The 9,202-nt window shown below is 38.6% G+C and overlaps 1 long non-coding RNA gene across 2 annotated transcripts in view; it reads right to left on the reverse strand.

Moving 5' to 3' along the window:
* Window positions 1-8,187, reverse strand: part of LOC131580725 (uncharacterized) — a 61,738-nt gene extending 53,551 nt beyond the window's left edge. For both annotated transcript variants that reach the window (XR_009277943.1, XR_009277944.1), the window contains exon 1: window positions 7,800-8,187. This is a non-coding gene — a long non-coding RNA (uncharacterized LOC131580725). The remainder of the gene's footprint in view (window positions 1-7,799) is intronic.
* Window positions 8,188-9,202: the final 1,015 nt, after the last annotated feature.

Here is a 9,202-nt window from a genome sequence, read left to right on the forward strand (position 1 = left end):
CTCTGGTTTTCTTCTTTTCAGGACATAGTAATCCATAAATACACTCTAGTCACCGGCAGCTTAGCTCTTCCCCCGCTTCTCCCCCTTTTTAACTCTCCTTTCATTTATAATTCTTACATAAAGATCTGAATTTTTAACCCTTTCCAAGTCTTTTAATCAACCTTGGGAACTGCTTTTCTTCACTGTTCTTCACTTCATTTGCTAGACTTATCTTTTTAAATCCTTTCCTTTGCAAATTTTTCTCTTAGAAAAATTGTTTCAAATATACTAAAAAAAAAAATAGTTCTTGAAAACAGTAGTACAAACTACTACTAGTATGTATGGATCGGACATTCTGGGAAACTTATCAGATTTTTACTTCTAAAAAAGGCAGTTATTAAACTCTGTTATCTACTTAAAAGCAGTCTTTGTTTCTGAAGCTTATTAACTAGACACTCCATGTAAAATATCTCATGGGATGTAGTATAAATTTTTTTCTGCAACTACTTCTGAGCTTATTTGTTTGGATAGATGAAACTAGTTTCAGCTGGGATGCTGCAAGAGAAGAATTGTCTTGTTTGCCTTTGTTGTTTTTTTCAGTCACACAAACAGAGAAAAACCTCATCAATTTCTCTAAACTGGAAAAATGCAGAGGTAAAACAAAGAGGTGTTTGTACTTTTATTATACAATTAAGTCTTTCAGTTTTGCGTCTATTACGCTTAGTAGATGAACGCATGAGACCAAACTGATTTTAATCATTTTATCTGATCCCATTATCCACATCCCATGGCTTAAGAGACTGGATAGACTCCTAATATAGTCTGGAGCCTTGACAGTAAAAATAGGCTGGTGAAATACAGCCCATCAGTTGCATGGAACCATGCACATTTTGCTCACTTCCTCTCCTTGTTCTGAGCACTGCACGAGGCTGTACTTCCACCCAGGATATTTTCTTCTTATCCACTTTTCACTACCCTACCCTTCCTGCAAAGCTGCTGAGATGTTCAGCAGCTCTGTTACATTGCTTTTTCATTAATTTTTACATCTTGTGAACAACACTGATGCAAGATAGCTGAAAGTCTGAGTATTTCTTTCATAGCGTGCATGAATATTGATTAATAACAATATTAATAAGAAAATGGTTCAGGTGGTTTTTTTTGTTTTGCATGGAGATCCCTCATATTTCCTCAGGGTCAGATAACAAAGTTTCCAGTTCATGTCTGTGTCAGGGTCATTACTCAGTCACAAAATGGTGGCCTCAAAAGGTCTCCTGTCAAGTCTCTTGGCCAGTGCAGCTCACTGATTTCTGTATTCTGTGCAGTGATTTTCAGCGGTGCTGCTGAAGGGATTCTAACTCGGTCTGTTCAGTGGTGGAAATCAAAAAGAAATAGGAACAGAAAGGTGAACGTGGGAGCACAACTGAATGCGGGCAGAGCCCAGCAGAGGTATTTACTTTGTATTTACTTTTCAGGGCAATGTTCTGTGTAGAAATGAAAGACCTGTTTCAGCACGTGCTGAACGTCGAGGGTGGAAGTGGTTCTCTAGGTGGCCAACAGGCTTTAGAAGGAAGTGTACGCTCGACGCCATTCCAAGATCAGCTCCTTGGTGCAGAGTGCCCCGCATTTAACTCTGGTCATGCAGTGCAGCATTTAACCTGCTCTGTCTCACTGGTACCCTGGGACAGTCTGTTAAATAAGCCATTACTGGACTGGAGTCAGTGTTTTAGTGGTAGGCCTTGCGTGAGTGTTGATGATGTACAACATCTTTACAGATGGAGCAGGATCTTCCATTTATCCTATATTCTGATATTTTGTTGCAACTTAGTAAAAAAGAAGAAATGAATGTTCAAGTACATGAAGAACTTTAGGATATTAAGCTAGAACTGAATGTCATTGATCTCTTGAAAAAGAGGCTTTGTATCTTGTCTTTTTGTATCTTTCTTGTTGTAGAAATACCACACCAAAAATGATCTCATTTAATAACATAAACAAAAGACCATTGTTCTGTCTAGCATTTTATGTTGTTTTCAAGCATCTGAGGTCTCTCCTGAATCCTTTTCTGTGGTATCTCATTACTGACCTCGTAATTATAATCACACATTCAAAACTTAAATTCTGCTAATGTGACGTAGATGAGAAGCCAGGCAGTTAAATGACTTGCCCAAGGCTATGAAACATCTTGCTGGAGAGCTGAAATCAGACCTTTTACCACGTCTGCCTGGCCAGACCCAAGGTCTGGGCTTTGTTTTATGTTGTCAGGCATGTTTCTTCATGCAAATGTTATTTGGACTGCATGCTTGACATATAGCAAAGGCCATACTGCCCACTGAATTTTCTCCTGGATTGTTTTTCACCTTATCTTTAAAAATTATTGGGATTTTAATGAAAACCTTCTTTCTTCAGGTTATCTTAATGAAACCATTTTCATAACTATTTTTCAGAATTTATATTCTACAGGTGTTGTTTATTGATTTAAGCTTATAGTGATGATATGAAACCACCAACCATTCAAGCATAATGTTAAACTAAACTGTGAGGAGTAGAGTGAATTAGTCCAAAACAGTACAGAGAGAAGTCTGTTGCTACTTTTTTTTAACTAACCAAACTTGCTCTATATTGCTCTCAAATAGTCTTTTTTCCTAATCCCTTTTCTTCTGAAGAATTCCTTTTACCCACTTTCCTTATCCATTAGCTATGTAAACATGTATGTAGGACTTAGTGCATCCTTTGCATACTCGTTAAATCTCAAATATTGTTATATTGCTTCACACACATCTCACTAAATGCAAATAAAATAGTAGGTAAGGCTGCAGTGATGTCCTCTGGGTGTGTATTTCTGTAGGTAATGTTTGTGTGTGATACACACAGTCTGTACCTCGCATGTAGATCACACAGACACAATCGAGGCTGATCACAACCAATGCAGTGTGGGTGGGATGCATGTGGGTGAAATCTATGTAGGCAAATTTGAAGTATTTGAAGATTACAGATATTTAAGGGTCAATATTTTGGATAGTGGAAAATTATATTTTTCAGACTCTTCTAAATGGTGCTTTTCAAAAATTTAAGTACCATATCCTTCAAATCTGCCTTCATTAGAAAAGGTAAAGCAGTTCATGTTTTAATTCAGCCACATCTTTCAGTCTTTTTTGGTCATTCTTTCCTTCAGTTTCTTTTGGGAGGTTTGTTTCCAGTTTTATGGGGTTTTGTTTTGGTTTTTTTTTTTTTTTTTTTAATATTTGGCCATTAAATGATGTCAAGTACCTGCTTTTCTGGTGTCAGACATTCATCTGCCTTGTTACATGCACTTCTAAAAGAGGAACTCACTATGAGTTCTGCCTGAATGCTGCTAGATTTGCTGCTGTACAAATAATACAAATTAAATATTCTTAATTATTTTAGCTCATACTAGAAAAGATTCAGGACAAAGGAGAGATTGATGCAGTGTGCCTTACAATGGTCCTACTGATTTCTCTACTGGCCTTTCCTCTGCACATGGTCAATTAGAATTGAAAATCCTGTGCTGATTTCATTCGCTGGAATTTTTAAGCAGGTCAGGAAGAAAGATGTTATTGAAAGGAAAAGTCTCATCTAAATAAGAAAAGAACACGTGGCCATCTGGTCTACACTGTACCATGCTGAAAGTAGTTTTGACTCTACTCTAGTTTGAGCTTTGCAACAGTTTGCTAAAATATCAAACAGAAATATGTTTACCTTTAAACACTCCGTGCTTTTCATCTGTAAAATTGCTATGTGCAGTTCTCTTCCTATCTGTAAAGTATGAGCTCATTTGACCCTGTTACCTTATTGAGGCTGTCTATGTTTCTGGTAGGTTCTCAAGTTACTTCAGCTCTGTAGAGGTATAAGTGAAACTACCAATCTTTTTAAAGTTTTGGAGATAATTCTGAGCACTTTATTCCTAGGACTAAAAGTCACACTTCTATTTGAACTAGGAAAGGCTCAAACAAGCCGATGCAACAGGAAGCATGGGGGGAAGAGGGGAGAGGAGAGTTTAAAAAAGGAAATTGGAACTTGAAGTCTGTGTGAGTAGCACCATGGAATTTGCACAACCAAATGTAGGCCACAGGCTAAGAGACAAGCTGTAATAGATATCAAAATTTTAAGGAATGGAGTCATAAATATGCATGAGCTTCCATGATTGCATTATTTCAGCATCAACTATTAAAAAGTTTCAAGAAGTCAGTAAAAAAACCAGAGGTGAGCAATTTTCACACAAGGTAAATAAATTCTTCTTGCAAAAAACTAAACCACACAGCTCTAAATCTCAGGTGTGTGGACAACAACAGCAGGAGAGGATAATGCCATCTTTAAAGCAACACTGGTCAGGTCCTTCCTACTCTAGTCAGAGCTGTTGTACCCAGCACTCACAAAACCCAAGAGACCTTACTGGAAGAAGGGGAGAATGTTGAACTAAACATGGAGGCAAAGGCCCTGTACTCATATACTCTGGCTTAATGCTTATTTCTTATGTGATTAGATATTACTTTTACACTAACAAACACTGCATGAATTGCCAGTTGAAATACTCTTCTAAGGCAAGGTAGCGTGTAAATCACTTCTGAAGTTTAAAGGAATTGATTTGCGTAGTATTTCAGCCTTTAGGAAAGGATAAAAATATGACTGCCTTGTCATTACCTTAAGAAAATGAAAGTGAGCACTTCATAATTTAGCTGCAGGCATTATTTCGAAACACATTTTTTGAAAGAAATGACAAATTTTGTTTTAAAACATAATATGCAAGGATAAGTAGAAAGGAAATTATCACTTTAATACTACTGAACATGTGTACATACATATAATTTACAAATATATACTCCTCATTGTGTAGAGTTTGCTAGTGTATTTCGTATAAAGTGTGTAAATTGTTCCTTTAGAAATGCATTCAATTCCGTATTTACAAAAAAATATAAAATGCAGGAATACAAATTTGACCACAGCTCTTGATTAATTCACTTAATTTTTCTGAAATCTCTATTCAGGAATTTTTACTTTGCTGTGGATATTGCTGCCACTACGTGCAATCTTTTGTTTGCATGTCTCCATTGCTATTTGGAAAGGAAGTTTTTTTTAAAGATAAACGTGGGATACTTATGTTGGGTTCCTTTTCTCACAGTCTTTATAAGCAATATTAGAGAAAAAAAGCTAAAAAATTTATTATCTTTCCATTAGGATACCTGTTAGAGTAATTAAAATATAGTTTAAACATTTTCAGGGAGTAAATTAAAAGCATTGTACGTGTGTGCACGTGGTTGTATGTTTAAAAATGTATTTTCTTTTAGGTCTTTCTCATATAAAGTTCACAATGAAAAGCAAATATTAGTCATCATGTTTATCACACCATAATTTGTACCACAAGACAATGAAATTCCAGAGAATTTAGAAAATAGGTTGGTCTGCACAGCATTCGTTTAAAAATTAAATAGAATACAGGCTTTGAATCTGCCTTTCCCCTGTATGTCTCTGCTAACCCCACCCATAGCCACACCAAACGGAGAGCAACTATTTTTGGGTGTACTGCATTCCCAAGCCCAACTTGGTGGCACGATGACACTGGGCCACTCGGCATTTCTCTGGGCTGTGGCTCGCAGGGCCAGCCCAGTCCCCTCCATGCGCCCCTTCGGTTTGAAGACAACCTATTCACAAAGCATTTCGCTACTGCCTCGTTTGAAACTATCATAAAACTGTCTAGGAGCTCTTGCTAATCCCTCTAAACACAAATATCTTGTCAGATTTCAGTTCGATGGGCATTCAGGAATGGGTAGCTGTACAGTAGTTTCTTGCCTTTATGTAACAGATCAAATGCGCATACAAAACCTTCACACATATTTGAGAGCCACACAGCAATTATGTAAGTGATGCATGAACTTAACATAAAATACTGCATTAACTGTAAAGCTAGAGTAGAAATCACAGTAAAATGGGAAACACTGCATGTCCCTAGTTACACTGTGCTGGAAAGTGTGTGCGTGTGCATATGTTTTGTACGATAATGTGTATATATGTTTACAAAGTTTCTTATTTGGTATTTTTTTTTGCAAATCATAACAAGTTGAAACTGAGCCTGGCCGACATAAGGAGGAAAGGCTTGTGTTTGTCTTTAATCTTCTCTGCAGCACAGTTCAGACTTCTGTCTGATCTGCACATAGCAGAGCAAGGGGCTTGCCGTGCATTGCGTGCAGGCTCCTTGATTGTGGAAGGGAAAAAAAATCTGGCTGGAATCCAGACAGGCGAGCGCAGTGCTCTGTTGATCATTGTGTCTAGCCTTCAGGTGTCTCAGCTCACAGTGGGCGGCGGGTGGGGGAGGGGGAGATAACAGGAGGGCAGACAAAGAATAAAACAGTGTATTTACAAAGAAAAAAAAAATTCATATGTAGGAGATTCACGTCAAATCCTTTTTTAAAAAATGCTTCTTTTAACGTTCCTCTCCCTGCAGTGGGAGCAAGCAAACATCTGTCCAGAAAGATTTATTTAAGCCATAATTAGTAGCGTCTGGAGTCTTTCAACAATTTCTCCTTATTGCATGTATTTTTTTTATTTTTTTTTATTTTTTGTAAAGAAGTCCGCTCATCTTTCACTTAGAAACTGTTTTCACTTCATGCATTATTAGAGATCCAGCCCAGCCAGGACCGAATCGGATTTCTATTGTCTTTGCTTTTCCCCTCCTGATCGTAGTTTTCAGAATCTAACTTTTGGTAGGGAAGGGGGGTGGGAAGGATCATGCAGGCAGGAGGGAAAGACCTTATTAAAGGTCTTATGAGCAAGTGGGGGGGTGGGGGGGTGGGGGAAGGAGCAAAAATACAAATCAGTGCTGTTTATTATACGGTTATTCATTTGGGTTCAATTTCTTTTCCAAGGAAATTGAAAAAAAAAAAAAAAAGCGCTGCTTTGTCTGTTGCTTCTGTTTGAGAACTCTCATAAATCTTGCCCAGAAAGCAACTTGGGCTTAAGGAGATGTGGCCAGTAAAGCTCTGGGAAACAATTTCAATGTCTCCTGCTATGGATATTCTCTTCTTTCTGGCCCCTTGGTCCCCGCTGCCCCCTCCACCCGACCTTCTGACGTTATACCGTGGAGAGCCCCACACCCTTTCCCACCCCACCGGGAATCTGAGTGAATGCAAGCTGCAATCAAGAGGTAAAGTTGCTTATCAAAAAGCCTCTCCTCATGCTGAGCAGATATTATACTAGTTGTGTGTTTTCAGTCCAGCCATAAGCCTTTCCTAACACTCCCCCCGTTGCCCTGCCTCTCCCCCTCCCCCCGTGGAAGGGGTGGGATGGGAACCTTGCTCGACTTCATTGTTCCAAATGTAAGAGCTATTTGCCCCAAAGTGTCTTCGCTGTCTTTCATAGCTAATTATAATAACTGTCAGATGTCTGCAAAGTCTGGGCTGCCCTTGCTGGCGGAGTTAAAGTTTGCCTTTATGTTTTCCCCTTGGGGACAGATCAGGCCTGATTAGACACAGAGTACAAATAAAAGTGAACAACATACGTGTGTAGGGCTTTTTGTCTTTGTTTTTCTTTATGAACAAAGCAGCACGCTGGCTATGTCAGGAAGCAGTGTGTCATGCTGCATGCATGCAGGCACTGCCCTGGAGGATAACTCGCTTTTGCTTTTTTTTTTTTTTTTCCCCCCTCTTTCTTTTATTGAAGCGTGCAAGAAATATTTCTGAATTTAAATAACACTTTAGATACTTGTTTATCTTATAAGAAAAGTAATCACAGATCTGGGCACGTAGCATTTTGACATTTTTAAGAGATTTTTTTTCCGTGTGAAAATAAAAATAAATAGAGCCCATACTCACAGTTTTGTTGTGCTGTGCAGGTCGTTGTCTCCTTCTGCATCGACAAGGAGGGTTGGAGAATGTCAAGGGTGCAGAATCCCAGTTTAATTCAGGAGAAATGTATAAATGTGCTTCCTGAAGTCGCCTGGAAGTCAGCCACTTGTGCTCAGACATCCCATTGCTGCTCTGCACGCTATACTATCTGCAGTTCTGAATTGAACTAAATACTGCCCATGTGAAAGACAGGGGAAACACAGTCATGTGGGACACACAAATCCACTCTATTGGCTCTGAAGGCACAACTTCAGCATTCTTGCATTTCCACCATTGGTTAACAGTTCAAGCTGAAAGAGTCTAGGTCCTCCTAGTGAGTCCGTTTTCCCTTTATGTTGGAAGAATGACTGTAGGATTTTACAGTGACAGGATTAGTTAAGAAAGGGACTGAAGTCATCCCTTTGACTGAAGCTGGTGGGTGGGGATTGGAAGCTGTGCTTTTCTCAAGTCGACGTTTTTCCTTTTTCTGCCTGCATTCTCAGCGTCAGGAAATGCTTGCAGTTAACTTGGCCAGCAGAGAGAAACTGAAGTGACTTTTTCAGGTTCGGGGTTAGGGACCTGACTTTCAGAGTAACACAGTGTTACAGACAGTACAATGATTTTCATGTGAGTAACTAATCTGTTTTACCAAACTTGTTATTTTTCCCTTTTTCAGATTTTTTTTTTTTAAGCTCAGAAAGGGCTATATCAGGCTCATTTATCCTGAACTTTTGTATCACATAAAGCCAGATAAATGAATCCAGCAGTTTGAAAGCCTAGACCAATAATTTGACAACAGAATAAAGATTTTACAGAATTACTGGATCTCTGGGATTATTATTATATGGTTTTAGTAATATTTTGAAAGAAGCAACAAATTCCAGAAAATCTGTAATTGCTGATCTCTGAGAATAATGAAGATATTAAGATTAAGTAGGAGGGAAGAAGATTGACTATTCCCTATTTTGGTATTCTGTCATTTGTCTGATTTAGTTATGCCAGCGTGAGCAGTAATTTGAAACGGTACTCAGTCATGTGTGACATACTTCTCCAATTAACCCTTATTAAAAAGACCTTTCCCAAATCCCACATGCAGGTTTTCCTAGAACTCCAGAAAACAGAGGTATGGCACATTTTCAGGGTTTGTCTCCATCTTCCTCTCTAGGCAGATTTATTTCCTCTTATGTGTTTCCAGTGCTATGTCACGTGTAGTTCCAAATACACCCAGCGTGTGACTCCTGTTGGTGGACTGTTGAACTTGGGGCCCAGTTTAACAGTTGAAGTGCTTAAATATGCTTGGAAATTTCCCTGAATAATTGATCTGGAATAGTAAATTCATTATATGTCTGTGGTGTACACAAGACCAAGCCCAGACTGCTCTGCTGTCAATT

The sequence above is a fragment of the Poecile atricapillus genome, chromosome 7, assembly GCF_030490865.1.
Source record: "Poecile atricapillus isolate bPoeAtr1 chromosome 7, bPoeAtr1.hap1, whole genome shotgun sequence".
Taxonomy (NCBI): Eukaryota; Metazoa; Chordata; class Aves; order Passeriformes; family Paridae; genus Poecile; species Poecile atricapillus.